Consider the following 22,951-nt stretch of genomic DNA (forward strand, 5'->3'; position numbering starts at 1 on the left):
CTCCCATGGTGGTGAAGACATAAGCCTCAGTATTAGGGGTTAGGGGTTAGGGCTTGGCTTAGGCTTCAAAAAGCCACAAAGCCTACAGGTCCAGAGACACTGGGGCTGCAAAAGGCATACCAAGATGAGTACTACAATTCACCAACAGTAGTCCTTACAAAACCTTTCATGAGGAACACCCATGGTGGTAGAGACATGAGCCACAGGATTAGACTTTCAAAAAGTTTAGGGTTAGGGTTTAGGGTTAGGGTTCAAAGATCCACAAAGCCTACAGGTCCAGAGACATTGCGGCTGCAAAAGGCATACCAGGAGGAGTACGGCACTGCACAAACATTGGTCCTTGTGCACCTTTCTCATGCGGAAAATCCGCCAGTACTATACTCAGGTTTCAAAAACTTTAGGGTTAGTGTTAGGGTTAAGTTCAAAGATGCACAAAGCCTAAAGGTCCAGAGATCCTGGGGCTGCAAAACACATGCCAAGAGGAGTACGGCACTGCAAAAACATTGCACCTTACACCACTTGTTCATGTGGGACACCCAAGCTGCTGGGGGCGTACGCAATATTATCCTGTGCCATTCAGGACAGGCTTAGGGTTGAAAGAGCTACAAAGCCTACAGGTCCAGAGACACTGGGGCTGCAAAAGGCATACCAAGATGAGTACTACAATTCACCAACAGTAGTCCTTACAAAACCTTTCATGAGGAAAACCCATGGTGGTAGAGACACGAGCCACAGGATTATACTTTCAAAAAGTTTAGGGTTAGGGTTAGGGTTTGGGTTAGGGTTAGGGTTAGGGTTCAAAGATCCACAAAGCCTACAGGTCCAGAGACATTGCGGCTGCAAAAGGCATACCAGGAGGAGTACGGCACTGCACAAACATTGGTCCTTGCGCACCTTTCTCATGCGGAAAATCCGCCAGTACTATACTCAGGTTTCAAAAACTTTAGGGTTACTGTTAGGGTTAAGTTCAAAGATGCACAAAGCCTAAAGGTCCAGAGATCCTGGGGCTGCAAAACACATGCCAAGAGGAGTACGGCACTGCAAAAACATTGCACCTTACACCACTTGTTCATGTGGGACACCCAAGCTGCTGGGGGCGTACGCAATATTAGCATGTGCCATTCAGGACAGGCTTAGGGTTGAAAGAGCTACAAAGCCTACAGGTCCAGAGACACTGGGGCTGCAAAAGGCATACCAAGATGAGTACAGCACTGCACCAACATCGGTCCTTTAACAACTTTCTCATGAGGAACTCCCATGGTGGTGAAGACATAAGCCTCAGTATTAGGGGTTAGGGGTTAGGGCTTGGCTTAGGCTTCAAAAAGCCACAAAGCCTACAGGTCCAGAGACACTGGGGCTGCCAAAGGCATACCAAGATGAGTACTACAATTCACCAACATTAGTCCTTACAAAACATTTCATGAGGAACACCCATGGTGGTAGAGACATGAGCCACAGGATTAGACTTTCTAAAAGTTTAGGGTTAGGGTTAGGGTTAGGGTTAGGGTTAGGGTTCAAAGATCCACAAAGCCTACAGGTCCAGAGACATTGCGGCTGCAAAAGGCATACCAGGAGGAGTACGGCACTGCACAAACATTGGTCCTTGCGCACCTTTCTCATGCGGAAAATCCGCCAGTACTATAATCAGGTTTCAAAAACTTTAGGGTTAGTGTTAGGGTTACGTTCAAAGATGCACAAAGCCTAAAGGTCCAGAGATCCTGGGGCTGCAAAACACATGCCAAGAGGAGTACGGCACTGCAAAAACATTGCACCTTACACCACTTGTTCATGTGGGAAACCCAAGCTGCTGGGGGCGTACGCAATATTATCCTGTGCCATTTAGGACAGGCTTAGGGTTGAAAGAGCTACAAAGCCTACAGGTCCAGAGACACTGGGGCTGCAAAAGGCATACCAAGATGAGTACTACAATTCACCAACAGTAGTCCTTACAAAACCTTTCATGAGGAACACCCATGGTGGTAGAGACATGAGCCACAGGATTAGACTTTCAAAAAGTTTAGGGTTAGGGTTAGGGTTAGGGTTCAAAGATCCACAAAGCCTACAGGTCCAGAGACATTGCGGCTGCAAAAGGCATACCAGCAGGAGTACGGCACTGCACAAACATTGGTCCTTGCGCACCTTTCTCATGCGGAAAATCCGCCAGTACTGTACTCAGGTTTCAACAACTTTAGGGTTAGAGTTAGCGTTAAGTTCAAAGATGCACAAAGCCTAAAGGTCCAGAGATCCTGGGGCTGCAAAACACATGCCAAGAGGAGTACGGCACTGCAAAAACATTGCACCTTGCACCACTTGTTCATGTGGGACACCCAAGCTGCTGGGGGCGTACGCAATATTATCCTGTGCCATTCAGGACAGGCTTAGGGTTGAAAGAGCTACAAAGCCTACAGGTCCAGAGACACTGGGGCTGCAAAAGGCATACCAAGATGAGTACTACAATTCACCAACAGTAGTCCTTACAAAACCTTTCATGAGGAAAACCTATGGTGGTAGAGACACGAGCCACAGGATTAGACTTTCAAAAAGTTTAGGGTTAGGGTTAGGGTTAGGGTTAGGGTTAGGGTTCAAAGATCCACAAAGCCTACAGGTCCAGAGACATTGCGGCTGCAAAAGGCATACCAGGAGGAGTATGGCACTGCACAAACATTGGTCCTTGCGCACCTTTCTCATGCGGAAAATCCGCCAGTACTATACTCAGGTTTCAAAAACTTTAGGGTTACTGTTAGGGTTAAGTTCAAAGATGCACAAAGCCTAAAGGTCCAGAGATCCTGGGGCTGCAAAACACATGCCAAGAGGAGTACGGCACTGCAAAAACATTGCACCTTACACCACTTGTTCATGTGGGACACCCAAGCTGCTGGGGGCGTACGCAATATTATCCTGTGCCATTTAGGATAGGGTTAGGGTTGAAAGAGCTACAAAGCCTACAGGTCCAGAGACACTGGGGCTGCAAAAGGCATACCAAGATGAGTACAGCACTGCACCAACATTGGTCCTTTAACAACTTTCTCATGAGGAACTCCCATGGTGGTGAAGACATAAGCCTCAGTATTAGGGGTTAGGGGTTAGGGCTTGGCTTAGGCTTCAAAAAGCCACAAAGCCTACAGGTCCAGAGACACTGGGGCTGCAAAAGGCATACCAAGATGAGTACTATAATTCACCAACAGTAGTCCTTTACAAAACCTTTCATGAGGAACACCCATGGTGGTAGAGACATGAGCCACAGGGTTAGACTTTCAAAAAGTTTAGGGTTAGGGTTAGGGTTAGGGTTCAAAGATCCACAAAGCCTACAGGTCCAGAGACATTGCGGCTGCAAAAGGCATACCAGGAGGAGTACGGCACTGCACAAACATTGGTCCTTGCGCACCTTTCTCATGCGGAAAATCCGCCAGTACTGTACTCAGGTTTCAAAAACTTTAGGGTTACTGTTAGGGTTAAGTTCAAAGATGCACAAAGCCTAAAGGTCCAGAGATCCTGGGGCTGCAAAACACATGCCAAGAGGAGTACGGCACTGCAAAAACATTGCACCTTACACCACTTGTTCATGTGGGACACCCAAGCTGCTGGGGGCGTACGCAATATTAGCATGTGCCATTCAGGACAGGCTTAGGGTTGAAAGAGCTACAAAGCCTACAGGTCCAGAGACACTGGGGCTGCAAAAGGCATACCAAGATGAGTACAGCACTGCACCAACATCGGTCCTTTAACAACTTTCTCATGAGGAACTCCCATGGTGGTGAAGACATAAGCCTCAGTATTAGGGGTTAGGGGTTAGGGCTTGGCTTAGGCTTCAAAAAGCCACAAAGCCTACAGGTCCAGAGACACTGGGGCTGCAAAAGGCATACCAAGATGAGTACTATAATTCACCAACAGTAGTCCTTTACAAAACCTTTCATGAGGAAAACCCATGGTGGTAGAGACATGAGCCACAGGGTTAGACTTTCAAAAAGTTTAGGGTTAGGGTTAGGGTTAGGGTTCAAAGATCCACAAAGCCTACAGGTCCAGAGACATTGCGGCTGCAAAAGGCATACCAGCAGGAGTACGGCACTGCACAAACATTGGTCCTTGCGCACCTTTCTCATGCGGAAAATCCGCCAGTACTATACTCAGGTTTCAAAAACTTTAGGGTTAGAGTTAGCGTTAAGTTCAAAGATGCACAAAGCCTAAAGGTCCAGAGATCCTGGGGCTGCAAAACACATGCCAAGAGGAGTACAGCACTGCAAAAACATTGCACCTTACACCACTTGTTCATGTGGGACACCCAAGCTGCTGGGGGCGTACGCAATATTATACTGTGCCATTCAGGACAGGCTTAGGGTTGAAAGAGCTACAAAGCCTACAGGTCCAGAGACACTGGGGCTGCAAAAGGCATACCAAGATGAGTACTACAATTCACCAACAGTAGTCCTTACAAAACCTTTCATGAGGAAAACCCATGGTGGTAGAGACACGAGCCACAGGATTAGACTTTCAAAAAGTTTAGGGTTAGGGTTAGGGTTAGGGTTAGGGTTAGGGTTAGGGTTCAAAGATCCACAAAGCCTACAGGTCCAGAGACATTGCGGCTGCAAAAGGCATACCAGCAGGAGTACGGCACTGCACAAACATTGGTCCTTGCGCACCTTTCTCATGCGGAAAATCCGCCAGTACTATACTCAGGTTTCAAAAACTTTAGGGTTACTGTTAGGGTTAAGTTCAAAGATGCACAAAGCCTAAAGGTCCAGAGATCCTGGGGCTGCAAAACACATGCCAAGAGGAGTACGGCACTGCAAAAACATTGCACCTTACACCACTTGTTCATGTGGGACACCCAAGCTGCTGGGGGCGTACGCAATATTATCCTGTGCCATTCAGGACAGGGTTAGGGTTGAAAGAGCTACAAAGCCTACAGGTCCAGAGACACTGGGGCTGCAAAAGGCATACCAAGATGAGTACAGCACTGCACCAACATTGGTCCTTTAACAACTTTCTCATGAGGAACTCCCATGGTGGTGAAGACATAAGCCTCAGTATTAGGGGTTAGGGGTTAGGGCTTGGCTTAGGCTTCAAAAAGCCACAAAGCCTACAGGTCCAGAGACACTGGGGCTGCAAAAGGCATACCAAGATGAGTACTATAATTCACCAACATTAGTCCTTTACAAAACCTTTCATGAGGAACACCCATGGTGGTAGAGACATGAGCCACAGGGTTAGACTTTCAAAAAGTTTAGGGTTAGGGTTAGGGTTAGGGTTCAAAGATCCACAAAGCCTACAGGTCCAGAGACATTGCGGCTGCAAAAGGCATACCAGGAGGAGTACGGCACTGCACAAACATTGGTCCTTGTGCACCTTTCTCATGCGGAAAATCCGCCAGTACTGTACTCAGGTTTCAAAAACTTTAGGGTTAGTGTTAGGGTTAAGTTCAAAGATGCACAAAGCCTAAAGGTCCAGAGATCCTGGGGCTGCAAAACACATGCCAAGAGGAGTACGGCACTGCAAAAACATTGCACCTTACACCACTTGTTCATGTGGGACACCCAAGCTGCTGGGGGCGTACGCAATATTATCCTGTGCCATTCAGGACAGGCTTAGCGTTGAAAGAGCTACAAAGCCTACAGGTCCAGAGACACTGGGGCTGCAAAAGGCATACCAAGATGAGTACAGCACTGCACCAACATCGGTCCTTTAGCAACTTTCTCATGAGGAACTCCCATGGTGGTGAAGACATAAGCCTCAGTATTAGGGGTTAGGGGTTAGGGCTTGGCTTAGGCTTCAAAAAGCCACAAAGCCTACAGGTCCAGAGACACTGGGGCTGCAAAAGGCATACCAAGATGAGTACTATAATTCACCAACAGTAGTCCTTTACAAAACCTTTCATGAGGAAAACCCATGGTGGTAGAGACATGAGCCACAGGGTTAGACTTTCAAAAAGTTTAGGGTTAGGGTTAGGGTTAGGGTTCAAAGATCCACAAAGCCTACAGGTCCAGAGACATTGCGGCTGCAAAAGGCATACCAGGAGGAGTACGGCACTGCACAAACATTGGTCCTTGCGCACCTTTCTCATGCGGAAAATCCGCCAGTACTGTACTCAGGTTTCAAAAACTTTAGGGTTAGAGTTAGGGTTAAGTTCAAAGATGCAGAAAGCCTAAAGGTCCAGAGATCCTGGGGATGCAAAACACATGCCAAGAGGAGTACGGCACTGCAAAAACATTGCACCTTACACCACTTGTTCATGTGGGACACCCAAGCTGCTGGGGGCGTACGCAATATTAGCATGTGCCATTCAGGACAGGCTTAGGGTTGAAAGAGCTACAAAGCCTACAGGTCCAGAGACACTGGGGCTGCAAAAGGCATACCAAGATGAGTACAGCACTGCACCAACATAGGTCCTTTAACAACTTTCTCATGAGGAACTCCCATGGTGGTGAAGACATAAGCCTCAGTATTAGGGGTTAGGGGTTAGGGCTTGGCTTAGGCTTCAAAAAGCCACAAAGCCTACAGGTCCAGAGACACTGGGGCTGCAAAAGGCATACCAAGATGAGTACTACAATTCACCAACAGTAGTCCTTACAAAACCTTTCATGAGGAACACCCATGGTGGTAGAGACATGAGCCACAGGATTAGACTTTCAAAAAGTTTAGGGTTAGGGTTAGGGTTAGGGTTCAAAGATCCACAAAGCCTACAGGTCCAGAGACATTGCGGCTGCAAAAGGCATACCAGGAGGAGTACGGCACTGCACAAACATTGGTCCTTGTGCACCTTTCTCATGCGGAAAATCCGCCAGTACTGTACTCAGGTTTCAAAAACTTTAGGGTTACTGTTAGGGTTAAGTTCAAAGATGCACAAAGCCTAAAGGTCCAGAGATCCTGGGGCTGCAAAACACATGCCAAGAGGAGTACGGCACTGCAAAAACATTGCACCTTACACCACTTGTTCATGTGGGACACCCAAGCTGCTGGGGGTGTACGCAATATTATCCTGTGCCATTCAGGACAGGCTTAGGGTTGAAAGAGCTACAAAGCCTACAGGTCCAGAGACACTGGGGCTGCAAAAGGCATACCAAGATGAGTACAGCACTGCACCAACATCGGTCCTTTAACAACATTCTCATGAGGAACTGCCATGGTGGTGAAGACATAAGCCTCAGTATTAGGGGTTAGGGGTTAGGGCTTGGCTTAGGCTTCAAAAAGCCACAAAGGCTACAGGTCCAGAGACACTGGGGCTGCAAAAGCCATACCAAGATGAGTACTACAATTCACCAACAGTAGTCCTTACAAAACCTTTCATGAGGAACACCCATGGTGGTAGAGACATGAGCCACAGGATTAGACTTTCAAAAAGTTTAGGGTTAGGGTTAGGGTTAGGGTTCAAAGATCCACAAAGCCTACAGGTCCAGAGACATTGCGGCTGCAAAAGGCATACCAGGAGGAGTACGGCACTGCACAAACATTGGTCCTTGTGCACCTTTCTCATGCGGAAAATCCGCCAGTACTGTACTCAGGTTTCAAAAACTTTAGGGTTAGTGTTAGGGTTAAGTTCAAAGATGAACAAAGCCTAAAGGTCCAGAGATCCTGGGGCTGCAAAACACATGCCAAGAGGAGTACGGCACTGCAAAAACATTGCACCTTACACCACTTGTTCATGTGGGACACCCAAGCTGCTGGGGGTGTACGCAATATTATCCTGTGCCATTCAGGACAGGCTTAGGGTTGAAAGAGCTACAAAGCCTACAGGTCCAGAGACACTGGGGCTGCAAAAGGCATACCAAGATGAGTACAGCACTGCACCAACATCGGCCCTTTAACAACTTTCTCATGAGGAACTCCCATGGTGGTGAAGACATAAGCCTCAGTATTAGGGGTTAGGGGTTAGGGCTTGGCTTAGGCTTCAAAAAGCCACAAAGCCTACAGGTCCAGAGACACTGGGGCTGCAAAAGGCATACCAAGATGAGTACTATAATTCACCAACAGTAGTCCTTTACAAAACCTTTCATGAGGAACACCCATGGTGGTAGAGACATGAGCCACAGGATTAGACTTTCAAAAAGTTTAGGGTTAGGGTTAGGGTTAGGGTTCAAAGATCCACAAAGCCTACAGGTCCAGAGACATTGCGGCTGCAAAAGGCATACCAGGAGGAGTACGGCACTGCACAAACATTGGTCCTTGCGCACCTTTCTCATGCGGAAAATCCGCCAGTACTGTACTCAGGTTTCAAAAACTTTAGGGTTAGTGTTACGGTTAAGTTCAAAGATGCAGAAAGCCTAAAGGTCCAGAGATCCTGAGGCTGCAAAACACATGCCAAGAGCAGTACGGCACTGCAAAAACATTGCACCTTACACCACTTGTTCATGTGGGACACCCAAGCTGCTGGGGGCGTACGCAATATTATCCTGTGCCATTCAGGACAGGCTTAGGGTTGAAAGAGCTACAAAGCCTACAGGTCCAGAGACACTGGGGCTGCAAAAGGCATACCAAGATGAGTACAGCACTGCACCAACATAGGTCCTTTAACAACTTTCTCATGAGGAACTCCCATGGTGGTGAAGACAGAAGCCTCAGTATTAGGGGTTAGGGGTTAGGGCTTGGCTTAGGCTTCAAAAAGCCACAAAGCCTACAGGTCCAGAGACACTGGGGCTGCAAAAGGCATACCAAGATGAGTACTATAATTCACCAACAGTAGTCCTTTACAAAACCTTTCATGAGGAACACCCATGGTGGTAGAGACATGAGCCACAGGATTAGACTTTCAAAAAGTTTAGGGTTAGGGTTAGGGTTAGGGTTCAAAGATCCACAAAGCCTACAGGTCCAGAGACATTGCGGCTGCAAAAGGCATACCAGGAGGAGTACGGCACTGCACAAACATTGGTCCTTGCGCACCTTTCTCATGCGGAAAATCCGCCAGTACTGTACTCAGGTTTCAAAAACTTTAGGGTTAGAGTTAGGGTTAAGTTCAAAGATGCAGAAAGCCTAAAGGTCCAGAGATCCTGGGGATGCAAAACACATGCCAAGAGGAGTACGGCACTGCAAAAACATTGCACCTTACACCACTTGTTCATGTGGGACACCCAAGCTGCTGGGGGCGTACGCAATATTATCCTGTGCCATTCAGGACAGGCTTAGGGTTGAAAGAGCTACAAAGCCTACAGGTCCAGAGACACTGGGGCTGCAAAAGCCATACCAAGATGAGTACAGCACTGCACCAACATAGGTCCTTTAACAACTTTCTCATGAGGAACTCCCATGGTGGTGAAGACAGAAGCCTCAGTATTAGGGGTTAGGGGTTAGGGCTTGGCTTAGGCTTCAAAAAGCCACAAAGCCTACAGGTCCAGAGACACTGGGGCTGCAAAAGGCATACCAAGATGAGTACTACAATGCACCAACATTAGTCCTTTACAAAAACTTTCATGAGGAACACCCATGGTGGTAGAGACATGAGCCACAGGGTTAGACTTTCAAAAAGTTTAGGGTTAGGATTAGGGTTAGGGTTCAAAGATCCACAAAGCCTACAGGTCCAGAGACATTGCAGCTGCAAAAGGCATACCAGGAGGAGTACGGCACTGCACAAACATTGGTCCTTGCGCACCTTTCTCATGCGGAAAATCCGCCAGTACTGTACTCAGGTTTCAAAAACTTTAGGGTTACTGTTAGGGTTAAGTTCAAAGATGCACAAAGCCTAAAGGTCCAGAGATCCTGGGGCTGCAAAACACATGCCAAGAGGAGTACGGCACTGCAAAAACATTGCACCTTACACCACTTGTTCATGTGGGACACCCAAGCTGCTGGGGGCGTACGCAATATTAGCATGTGCCATTCAGGACAGGCTTAGCGTTGAAAGAGCTACAAAGCCTACAGGTCCAGAGACACTGGGGCTGCAAAAGGCATACCAAGATGAGTACAGCACTGCACCAACATCGGTCCTTTAACAACTTTCTCATGAGGAACTCCCATGGTGGTGAAGACATAAGCCTCAGTATTAGGGGTTAGGGGTTAGGGCTTGGCTTAGGCTTCAAAAAGCCACAAAGCCTACAGGTCCAGAGACACTGGGGCTGTAAAAGACATACCAAGATGAGTACTACAATTCACCAACAGTAGTCCTTACAAAACCTTTCATGAGGAACACCCATGGTGGTAGAGACATGAGCCACAGGATTAGACTTTCTAAAAGTTTAGGGTTAGGGTTAGGGTTAGGGTTCAAAGATCCACAAAGCCTACAGGTCCAGAGACATTGCGGCTGCAAAAGGCATACCAGGAGGAGTACGGCACTGCACAAACATTGGTCCTTGTGCACCTTTCTCATGCGGAAAATCCGCCAGTACTGTACTCAGGTTTCAAAAACTTTAGGGTTAGTGTTAGGGTTAAGTTCAAAGATGAACAAAGCCTAAAGGTCCAGAGATCCTGGGGCTGCAAAACACATGCCAAGAGGAGTACGGCACTGCAAAAACATTGCACCTTACACCACTTGTTCATGTGGGACACCCAAGCTGCTGGGGGTGTACGCAATATTAGCATGTGCCATTCAGGACAGGCTTAGGGTTGAAAGAGCTACAAAGCCTACAGGTCCAGAGACACTGGGGCTGCAAAAGGCATACCAAGATGAGTACAGCACTGCACCAACATCGGTCCTTTAACAACTTTCTCATGAGGAACTCCCATGGTGGTGAAGACATAAGCCTCAGTATTAGGGGTTAGGGGTTAGGGCTTGGCTTAGGCTTCAAAAAGCCACAAAGCCTACAGGTCCAGAGACACTGGGGCTGCAAAAGGCATACCAAGATGAGTACTATAATTCACCAACAGTAGTCCTTTACAAAACCTTTCATGAGGAACACCCATGGTGGTAGAGACATGAGCCACAGGATTAGACTTTCAAAAAGTTTAGGGTTAGGGTTAGGGTTAGGGTTCAAAGATCCACAAAGCCTACAGGTCCAGAGACATTGCGGCTGCAAAAGGCATACCAGGAGGAGTACGGCACTGCACAAACATTGGTCCTTGCGCACCTTTCTCATGCGGAAAATCCGCCAGTACTGTACTCAGGTTTCAAAAACTTTAGGGTTAGTGTTACGGTTAAGTTCAAAGATGCAGAAAGCCTAAAGGTCCAGAGATCCTGAGGCTGCAAAACACATGCCAAGAGCAGTACGGCACTGCAAAAACATTGCACCTTACACCACTTGTTCATGTGGGACACCCAAGCTGCTGGGGGCGTACGCAATATTATCCTGTGCCATTCAGGACAGGCTTAGGGTTGAAAGAGCTACAAAGCCTACAGGTCCAGAGACACTGGGGCTGCAAAAGGCATACCAAGATGAGTACAGCACTGCACCAACATAGGTCCTTTAACAACTTTCTCATGAGGAACTCCCATGGTGGTGAAGACAGAAGCCTCAGTATTAGGGGTTAGGGGTTAGGGCTTGGCTTAGGCTTCAAAAAGCCACAAAGCCTACAGGTCCAGAGACACTGGGGCTGCAAAAGGCATACCAAGATGAGTACTATAATTCACCAACAGTAGTCCTTTACAAAACCTTTCATGAGGAACACCCATGGTGGTAGAGACATGAGCCACAGGATTAGACTTTCAAAAAGTTTAGGGTTAGGGTTAGGGTTAGGGTTCAAAGATCCACAAAGCCTACAGGTCCAGAGACATTGCGGCTGCAAAAGGCATACCAGGAGGAGTACGGCACTGCACAAACATTGGTCCTTGCGCACCTTTCTCATGCGGAAAATCCGCCAGTACTGTACTCAGGTTTCAAAAACTTTAGGGTTAGAGTTAGGGTTAAGTTCAAAGATGCAGAAAGCCTAAAGGTCCAGAGATCCTGGGGATGCAAAACACATGCCAAGAGGAGTACGGCACTGCAAAAACATTGCACCTTACACCACTTGTTCATGTGGGACACCCAAGCTGCTGGGGGCGTACGCAATATTATCCTGTGCCATTCAGGACAGGCTTAGGGTTGAAAGAGCTACAAAGCCTACAGGTCCAGAGACACTGGGGCTGCAAAAGGCATACCAAGATGAGTACAGCACTGCACCAACATAGGTCCTTTAACAACTTTCTCATGAGGAACTCCCATGGTGGTGAAGACAGAAGCCTCAGTATTAGGGGTTAGGGGTTAGGGCTTGGCTTAGGCTTCAAAAAGCCACAAAGCCTACAGGTCCAGAGACACTGGGGCTGCAAAAGGCATACCAAGATGAGTACTACAATGCACCAACATTAGTCCTTTACAAAAACTTTCATGAGGAACACCCATGGTGGTAGAGACATGAGCCACAGGGTTAGACTTTCAAAAAGTTTAGGGTTAGGATTAGGGTTAGGGTTCAAAGATCCACAAAGCCTACAGGTCCAGAGACATTGCAGCTGCAAAAGGCATACCAGGAGGAGTACGGCACTGCACAAACATTGGTCCTTGCGCACCTTTCTCATGCGGAAAATCCGCCAGTACTGTACTCAGGTTTCAAAAACTTTAGGGTTACTGTTAGGGTTAAGTTCAAAGATGCACAAAGCCTAAAGGTCCAGAGATCCTGGGGCTGCAAAACACATGCCAAGAGGAGTACGGCACTGCAAAAACATTGCACCTTACACCACTTGTTCATGTGGGACACCCAAGCTGCTGGGGGCGTACGCAATATTAGCATGTGCCATTCAGGACAGGCTTAGCGTTGAAAGAGCTACAAAGCCTACAGGTCCAGAGACACTGGGGCTGCAAAAGGCATACCAAGATGAGTACAGCACTGCACCAACATCGGTCCTTTAACAACTTTCTCATGAGGAACTCCCATGGTGGTGAAGACATAAGCCTCAGTATTAGGGGTTAGGGGTTAGGGCTTGGCTTAGGCTTCAAAAAGCCACAAAGCCTACAGGTCCAGAGACACTGGGGCTGTAAAAGACATACCAAGATGAGTACTACAATTCACCAACAGTAGTCCTTACAAAACCTTTCATGAGGAACACCCATGGTGGTAGAGACATGAGCCACAGGATTAGACTTTCAAAAAGTTTAGGGTTAGGGTTAGGGTTAGGGTTCAAAGATCCACAAAGCCTACAGGTCCAGAGACATTGCGGCTGCAAAAGGCATACCAGCAGGAGTACGGCACTGCACAAACCTTGGTCCTTGCGCACCTTTCTCATGCGGAAAATCCGCCAGTACTGTACTCAGGTTTCAAAAACTTTAGGGTTAGTGTTAGGGTTAAGTTCAAAGATGCACAAAGCCTAAAGGTCCAGAGATCCTGGGGCTGCAAAACACATGCCAAGAGGAGTACGGCACTGCAAAAACATTGCACCTTACACCACTTGTTCATGTGGGACACCCAAGCTGCTGGGGGCGTACGCAATATTATCCTGTGCCATTCAGGACAGGCTTAGGGTTGAAAGAGCTACAAAGCCTACAGGTCCAGAGACACTGGGGCTGCAAAAGGCATACCAAGATGAGTACAGCACTGCACCAACATGGGTCCTTTAACAATTTTCTCATGAGGAACTTCCATGGTGGTGAAGACATAAGCCTCAGTATTAGGGGTTAGGGGTTAGGGCTTGGCTTAGGCTTCAAAAAGCCACAAAGCCTACAGGTCCAGAGACACTGGGGCTGCAAAAGGCATACCAAGATGAGTACTACAATTCACCAACAGTAGTCCTTTACAAAACCTTTCATGAGAAACACCCATGGTGGTAGAGACATGAGCCACAGGATTAGACTTTCAAAAAGTTTAGGGTTAGGGTTAGGGTTAGGGTTCAAAGATCCACAAAGCCTACAGGTCCAGAGACATTGCGGCTGCAAAAGGCATACCAGGAGGAGTACGGCACTGCACAAACATTGGTCCTTGCGCACCTTTCTCATGCGGAAAATCCGCCAGTACTGTACTCAGGTTTCAAAAACTTTAGGGTTAGTGTTAGGGTTAAGTTCAAAGATGCACAAAGCCTCAAGGTCCAGAGATCCTGGGGCTGCAAAACACATGCCAAGAGGAGTACGGCACTGCAAAAACATTGCACCTTACACCACTTGTTCATGTGGGACACCCAAGCTGCTGGGGGCGTACGCAATATTATCCTGTGCCATTCAGGACAGGCTTAGGGTTGAAAGAGCTACAAAGCCTACAGGTCCAGAGACACTGGGGCTGCAAAAGGCATACCAAGATGAGCACAGCACTGCACCAACATAGGTCCTTTAACAACTTTCTCATGAGGAACTCCCATGGTGGTGAAGACATAAGCCTCAGTATTAGGGGTTAGGGGTTAGGGCTTGGCTTAGGCTTCAAAAAGCCACAAAGCCTACAGGTCCAGAGACACTGGGGCTGCAAAAGGCATACCAAGATGAGTACTACAATTCACCAACAGTAGTCCTTACAAAAACCTTTCATGAGGAAAACCCATGGTGGTAGAGACATGAGCCACAGGATTAGACTTTCAAAAAGTTTAGGGTTAGGGTTAGGGTTAGGGTTAGGGTTAGGGTTCAAAGATCCACAAAGCCTACAGGTCCAGAGACATTGCGGCTGCAAAAGGCATACCAGGAAGAGTACGGCACTGCACAAACATTGGTCCTTGTGCACCTTTCTCATGCGGAAAATCCGCCAGTACTATACTCAGGTTTCAAAAACTTTACGGTTACTGTTAGGGTTAAGTTCAAAGATGCACAAAGCCTCATGTTCCAGAGATCCTGGGGCTGCAAAACACATGCCAAGAGGAGTACGGCACTGCAAAAACATTGCACCTTACACCACTTGTTCATGTGGGACACCCAAGCTGCTGGGGGCGTACGCAATATTAGCATGTGCCATTCAGGACAGGCTTAGCGTTGAAAGAGCTACAAAGCCTACAGGTCCAGAGACACTGGGGCTGCAAAAGCCATACCAAGATGAGTACAGCACTGCACCAACATCGGTCCTTTAACAACTTTCTCATGAGGAACTCCCATGGTGGTGAACACATAAGCCTCAGTATTAGGGGTTAGGGGTTAGGGCTTGGCTTAGGCTTCAAAAAGCCACAAAGCCTACAGGTCCAGAGACACTGGGGCTGCAAAAGGCATACCAAGATGAGTACTACAATTCACCAACAGTAGTCCTTTACAAAACCTTTCATGAGGAACACCCATGGTGGTAGAGACATGAGCCACAGGATTAGACTTTCTAAAAGTTTAGGGTTAGGGTTAGGGTTAGGGTTCAAAGATCCACAAAGCCTACAGGTCCAGAGACATTGCGGCTGCAAAAGGCATACCAGGAGGAGTACGGCACTGCACAAACATTGGTCCTTGCGCACCTTTCTCATGCGGAAAATCCGCCAGTACTGTACTCAGGTTTCAAAAACTTTAGGGTTAGTGTTAGGGTTAAGTTCAAAGATGCACAAAGCCTAAAGGTCCAGAGATCCTGGGGCTGCAAAACACATGCCAAGAGCAGTACGGCACTGCAAAAACATTGCACCTTACACCACTTGTTCATGTGGGACACCCAAGCTGCTGGGGGCGTACGCAATATTATCCTGTGCCATTCAGGACAGGCTTAGCGTTGAAAGAGCTACAAAGCCTACAGGTCCAGAGACACTGGGGCTGCAAAAGGCATACCAAGATGAGTACAGCACTGCACCAACATCGGTCCTTTAACAACTTTCTCATGAGGAACTCCCATGGTGGTGAAGACATAAGCCTCAGTATTAGGGGTTAGGGGTTAGGGCTTGGCTTAGGCTTCAAAAAGCCACAAAGCCTACAGGTCCAGAGACACTGGGGCTGTAAAAGACATACCAAGATGAGTACTACAATTCACCAACAGTAGTCCTTACAAAACCTTTCATGAGGAACACCCATGGTGGTAGAGACATGAGCCACAGGATTAGACTTTCAAAAAGTTTAGGGTTAGGGTTAGGGTTAGGGTTCAAAGATCCACAAAGCCTACAGGTCCAGAGACATTGCGGCTGCAAAAGGCATACCAGCAGGAGTACGGCACTGCACAAACCTTGGTCCTTGCGCACCTTTCTCATGCGGAAAATCCGCCAGTACTATACTCAGGTTTCAAAAACTTTACGGTTACTGTTAGGGTTAAGTTCAAAGATGCACAAAGCCTCATGTTCCAGAGATCCTGGGGCTGCAAAACACATGCCAAGAGGAGTACGGCACTGCAAAAACATTGCACCTTACACCACTTGTTCATGTGGGACACCCAAGCTGCTGGGGGCGTACGCAATATTAGCATGTGCCATTCAGGACAGGCTTAGCGTTGAAAGAGCTACAAAGCCTACAGGTCCAGAGACACTGGGGCTGCAAAAGCCATACCAAGATGAGTACAGCACTGCACCAACATCGGTCCTTTAACAACTTTCTCATGAGGAACTCCCATGGTGGTGAACACATAAGCCTCAGTATTAGGGGTTAGGGGTTAGGGCTTGGCTTAGGCTTCAAAAAGCCACAAAGCCTACAGGTCCAGAGACACTGGGGCTGCAAAAGGCATACCAAGATGAGTACTACAATTCACCAACAGTAGTCCTTTACAAAACCTTTCATGAGGAACACCCATGGTGGTAGAGACATGAGCCACAGGATTAGACTTTCTAAAAGTTTAGGGTTAGGGTTAGGGTTAGGGTTCAAAGATCCACAAAGCCTACAGGTCCAGAGACATTGCGGCTGCAAAAGGCATACCAGGAGGAGTACGGCACTGCACAAACATTGGTCCTTGCGCACCTTTCTCATGCGGAAAATCCGCCAGTACTGTACTCAGGTTTCAAAAACTTTAGGGTTAGTGTTAGGGTTAAGTTCAAAGATGCACAAAGCCTAAAGGTCCAGAGATCCTGGGGCTGCAAAACACATGCCAAGAGCAGTACGGCACTGCAAAAACATTGCACCTTACACCACTTGTTCATGTGGGACACCCAAGCTGCTGGGGGCGTACGCAATATTATCCTGTGCCATTCAGGACAGGCTTAGCGTTGAAAGAGCTACAAAGCCTACAGGTCCAGAGACACTGGGGCTGCAAAAGGCATACCAAGATGAGTACAGCACTGCACCAACATCGGTCCTTTAACAACTTTCTCATGAGGAACTCCCATGGTGGTGAAGACATAAGCCTCAGTATTAGGGGTTAGGGGTTAGGGCTTGGCTTAGGCTTCAAAAAGCCACAAAGCCTACAGGTCCAGAGACACTGGGGCTGTAAAAGACATACCAAGATGAGTACTACAATTCACCAACAGTAGTCCTTACAAAACCTTTCATGAGGAACACCCATGGTGGTAGAGACATGAGCCACAGGATTAGACTTTCAAAAAGTTTAGGGTTAGGGTTAGGGTTAGGGTTCAAAGATCCACAAAGCCTACAGGTCCAGAGACATTGCGGCTGCAAAAGGCATACCAGCAGGAGTACGGCACTGCACAAACCTTGGTCCTTGCGCACCTTTCTCATGCGGAAAATCCGCCAGTACTGTACTCAGGTTTCAAAAACTTTAGGGTTAGTGTTAGGGTTAAGTTCAAAGATGCACAAAGCCTAAAGGTCCAGAGATCCTGGGGCTGCAAAACACATGCCAAGAGGAGTACGGCACTGCAAAAACATTGCACCTTACACCACTTGTTCATGTGGGACACCCAAGCTGCTGGGGGCGTACGCAATATTATCCTGTGCCATTCAGGACAGGCTTAGGGTTGAAAGAGCTACAAAGCCTACAGGTCCAGAGACACTGGGGCTGCAAAAGGCATACCAAGATGAGCACAGCACTGCACCAACATAGGTCCTTTAACAACTTTCTCATGAGGAACTCCCATGGTGGTGAAGACATAAGCCTCAGTATTAGGGGTTAGGGGTTAGGGCTTGGCTTAGGCTTCAAAAAGCCACAAAGCCTACAGGTCCAGAGACACTGGGGCTGCAAAAGGCATACCAAGATGAGTACTACAATTCACCAACAGTAGTCCTTACAAAAACCTTTCATGAGGAAAACCCATGGTGGTAGAGACATGAGCCACAGGATTAGACTTTCAAAAAGTTTAGGGTTAGGGTTAGGGTTAGGGTTAGGGTTCAAAGATCCACAAAGCCTACAGGTCCAGAGACATTGCGGCTGCAAAAGGCATACCAGGAAGAGTACGGCACTGCACAAACATTGGTCCTTGTGCACCTTTCTCATGCGGAAAATCCGCCAGTACTATACTCAGGTTTCAAAAACTTTAGGGTTACTGTTAGGGTTAAGTTCAAAGATGCACAAAGCCTCATGTTCCAGAGATCCTGGGGCTGCAAAACACATGCCAAGAGGAGTACGGCACTGCAAAAACATTGCACCTTACACCACTTGTTCATGTGGGACACCCAAGCTGCTGGGGGCGTACGCAATATTATCCTGTGCCATTCAGGACAGGCTTAGGGTTGAAAGAGCTACAAAGCCTACAGGTCCAGAGACACTGGGGCTGCAAAAGGCATACCAAGATGAGTACAGCACTGCACCAACATGGGTCCTTTAACAATTTTCTCATGAGGAACTTCCATGGTGGTGAAGACATAAGCCTCAGTATTAGGGGTTAGGGGTTAGGGCTTGGCTTAGGCTTCAAAAAGCCACAAAGCCTACAGGTCCAGAGACACTGGGGCTGCAAAAGGCATACCAAGATGAGTACTACAATTCACCAACATTAGTCCTTTACAAAACCTTTCATGAGAAACACCCATGGTGGTAGAGACATGAGCCACAGGATTAGACTTTCAAAAAGTTTAGGGTTAGGGTTAGGGTTAGGGTTCAAAGATCCACAAAGCCTACAGGTCCAGAGACATTGCGGCTGCAAAAGGCATACCAGGAGGAGTACGGCACTGCACAAACATTGGTCCTTGCGCACCTTTCTCATGCGGAAAATCCGCCAGTACTGTACTCAGGTTTCAAAAACTTTAGGGTTAGTGTTAGGGTTAAGTTCAAAGATGCACAAAGCCTAAAGGTCCAGAGATCCTGGGGCTGCAAAACACATGCCAAGAGGAGTATGGCACTGCAAAAACATTGCACCTTACACCACTTGTTCATGTGGGACACCCAAGCTGCTGGGGGCGTACGCAATATTATCCTGTGCCATTCAGGACAGGCTTAGGGTTGAAAGAGCTACAAAGCCTACAGGTCCAGAGACACTGGGGCTGCAAAAGGCATACCAAGATGAGCACAGCACTGCACCAACATAGGTCCTTTAACAACTTTCTCATGAGGAACTCCCATGGTGGTGAAGACATAAGCCTCAGTATTAGGGGTTAGGGGTTAGGGCTTGGCTTAGGCTTCAAAAAGCCACAAAGCCTACAGGTCCAGAGACACTGGGGCTGCAAAAGGCATACCAAGATGAGTACTACAATTCACCAACAGTAGTCCTTACAAAAACCTTTCATGAGGAACACCCATGGTGGTAGAGACATGAGCCACAGGATTAGACTTTCAAAAAGTTTAGGGTTAGGGTTAGGGTTAGGGTTAGGGTTAGGGTTCAAAGATCCACAAAGCCTACAGGTCCAGAGACATTGCGGCTGCAAAAGGCATACCAGGAAGAGTACGGCACTGCACAAACATTGGTCCTTGTGCACCTTTCTCATGCGGAAAATCCGCCAGTACTATACTCAGGTTTCAAAAACTTTAGGGTTACTGTTAGGGTTAAGTTCAAAGATGCACAAAGCCTCATGTTCCAGAGATCCTGGGGCTGCAAAACACATGCCAAGAGGAGTACGGCACTGCAAAAACATTGCACCTTACACCACTTGTTCATGTGGGACACCCAAGCTGCTGGGGGCGTACGCAATATTATCCTGTGCCATTCAGGACAGGCTTAGCGTTGAAAGAGCTACAAAGCCTACAGGTCCAGAGACACTGGGGCTGCAAAAGGCATACCAAGATGAGTACAGCACTGCACCAACATGGGTCCTTTAACAATTTTCTCATGAGGAACTTCCATGGTGGTGAAGACATAAGCCTCAGTATTAGGGGTTAGGGGTTAGGGCTTGGCTTAGGCTTCAAAAAGCCACAAAGCCTACAGGTCCAGAGACACTGGGGCTGCAAAAGGCATACCAAGATGAGTACTACAATTCACCAACATTAGTCCTTTACAAAACCTTTCATGAGAAACACCCATGGTGGTAGAGACATGAGCCACAGGATTAGACTTTCAAAAAGTTTAGGGTTAGGGTTAGGGTTAGGGTTCAAAGATCCACAAAGCCTACAGGTCCAGAGACATTGCGGCTGCAAAAGGCATACCAGGAGGAGTACGGCACTGCACAAACATTGGTCCTTGCGCACCTTTCTCATGCGGAAAATCCGCCAGTACTGTACTCAGGTTTCAAAAACTTTAGGGTTAGTGTTAGGGTTAAGTTCAAAGATGCACAAAGCCTAAAGGTCCAGAGATCCTGGGGCTGCAAAACACATGCCAAGAGGAGTACGGCACTGCAAAAACATTGCACCTTACACCACTTGTTCATGTGGGACACCCAAGCTGCTGGGGGCGTACGCAATATTATCCTGTGCCATTCAGGACAGGCTTAGGGTTGAAAGAGCTACAAAGCCTACAGGTCCAGAGACACTGGGGCTGCAAAAGGCATACCAAGATGAGCACAGCACTGCACCAACATAGGTCCTTTAACAACTTTCTCATGAGGAACTCCCATGGTGGTGAAGACATAAGCCTCAGTATTAGGGGTTAGGGGTTAGGGCTTGGCTTAGGCTTCAAAAAGCCACAAAGCCTACAGGTCCAGAGACACTGGGGCTGCAAAAGGCATACCAAGATGAGTACTACAATTCACCAACAGTAGTCCTTACAAAAACCTTTCATGAGGAAAACCCATGGTGGTAGAGACATGAGCCACAGGATTAGACTTTCAAAAAGTTTAGGGTTAGGGTTAGGGTTAGGGTTAGGGTTAGGGTTCAAAGATCCACAAAGCCTACAGGTCCAGAGACATTGCGGCTGCAAAAGGCATACCAGGAAGAGTACGGCACTGCACAAACATTGGTCCTTGTGCACCTTTCTCATGCGGAAAATCCGCCAGTACTATACTCAGGTTTCAAAAACTTTACGGTTACTGTTAGGGTTAAGTTCAAAGATGCACAAAGCCTCATGTTCCAGAGATCCTGGGGCTGCAAAACACATGCCAAGAGGAGTACGGCACTGCAAAAACATTGCACCTTACACCACTTGTTCATGTGGGACACCCAAGCTGCTGGGGGCGTACGCAATATTATCCTGTGCCATTCAGGACAGGGTTAGCGTTGAAAGAGCTACAAAGCCTACAGGTCCAGAGACACTGGGGCTGCAAAAGCCATACCAAGATGAGTACAGCACTGCACCAACATCGGTCCTTTAACAACTTTCTCATGAGGAACTCCCATGGTGGTGAACACATAAGCCTCAGTATTAGGGGTTAGGGGTTAGGGCTTGGCTTAGGCTTCAAAAAGCCACAAAGCCTACAGGTCCAGAGACACTGGGGCTGCAAAAGGCATACCAAGATGAGTACTACAATTCACCAACAGTAGTCCTTTACAAAACCTTTCATGAGGAACACCCATGGTGGTAGAGACATGAGCCACAGGATTAGACTTTCTAAAAGTTTAGGGTTAGGGTTAGGGTTAGGGTTCAAAGATCCACAAAGCCTACAGGTCCAGAGACATTGCGGCTGCAAAAGGCATACCAGCAGGAGTACGGCACTGCACAAACATTGGTCCTTGCGCACGTTTCTCATGCGGAAAATCCGCCAGTACTGTACTCAGGTTTCAAAAACTTTAGGGTTAGTGTTAGGGTTAAGTTCAAAGATGCACAAAGCCTAAAGGTCCAGAGATCCTGAGGCTGCAAAACACATGCCAAGAGCAGTACGGCACTGCAAAAACATTGCACCTTACACCACTTGTTCATGTGGGACACCCAAGCTGCTGGGGGCGTACGCAATATTAGCATGTGCCATTCAGGACAGGCTTAGGGTTGAAAGAGCTACAAAGCCTACAGGTCCAGAGACACTGGGGCTGCAAAAGGCATACCAAGATGAGTACAGCACTGCACCAACATAGGTCCTTTAACAACTTTCTCATGAGGAACTCCCATGGTGGTGAAGACAGAAGCCTCAGTATTAGGGGTTAGGGGTTAGGGCTTGGCTTAGGCTTCAAAAAGCCACAAAGCCTACAGGTCCAGAGACACTGGGGCTGCAAAAGGCATACCAAGATGAGTACTACAATGCACCAACATTAGTCCTTTACAAAAACTTTCATGAGGAACACCCATGGTGGTAGAGACATGAGCCACAGGGTTAGACTTTCAAAAAGTTTAGGGTTAGGATTAGGGTTAGGGTTCAAAGATCCACAAAGCCTACAGGTCCAGAGACATTGCAGCTGCAAAAGGCATACCAGGAGGAGTACGGCACTGCACAAACCTTGGTCCTTGCGCACCTTTCTCATGCGGAAAATCCGCCAGTACTGTACTCAGGTTTCAAAAACTTTAGGGTTAGTGTTAGGGTTAAGTTCAAAGATGCACAAAGCCTAAAGGTCCAGAGATCCTGGGGCTGCAAAACACATGCCAAGAGGAGTACGGCACTGCAAAAACATTGCACCTTACACCACTTGTTCATGTGGGACACCCAAGCTGCTGGGGGCGTACGCAATATTAGCATGTGCCATTCAGGACAGGGTTAGGGTTGAAAGAGCTACAAAGCCTACAGGTCCAGAGACACTGGGGCTGCAAAAGGCATACCAAGATGAGTACAGCACTGCACCAACATGGGTCCTTTAACAATTTTCTCATGAGGAACTTCCATGGTGGTGAAGACATAAGCCTCAGTATTAGGGGTTAGGGGTTAGGGCTTGGCTTAGGCTTCAAAAAGCCACAAAGCCTACAGGTCCAGAGACACTGGGGCTGCAAAAGGCATACCAAGATGAGTACTACAATTCACCAACATTAGTCCTTTACAAAACCTTTCATGAGAAACACCCATGGTGGTAGAGACATGAGCCACAGGATTAGACTTTCAAAAAGTTTAGGGTTAGGGTTAGGGTTAGGGTTCAAAGATCCACAAAGCCT

This window comes from Psittacula echo, assembly GCF_963264785.1.
Source record: "Psittacula echo genome assembly, chromosome: 6".
Lineage (NCBI taxonomy): Eukaryota > Metazoa > Chordata > Aves > Psittaciformes > Psittacidae > Psittacula > Psittacula echo.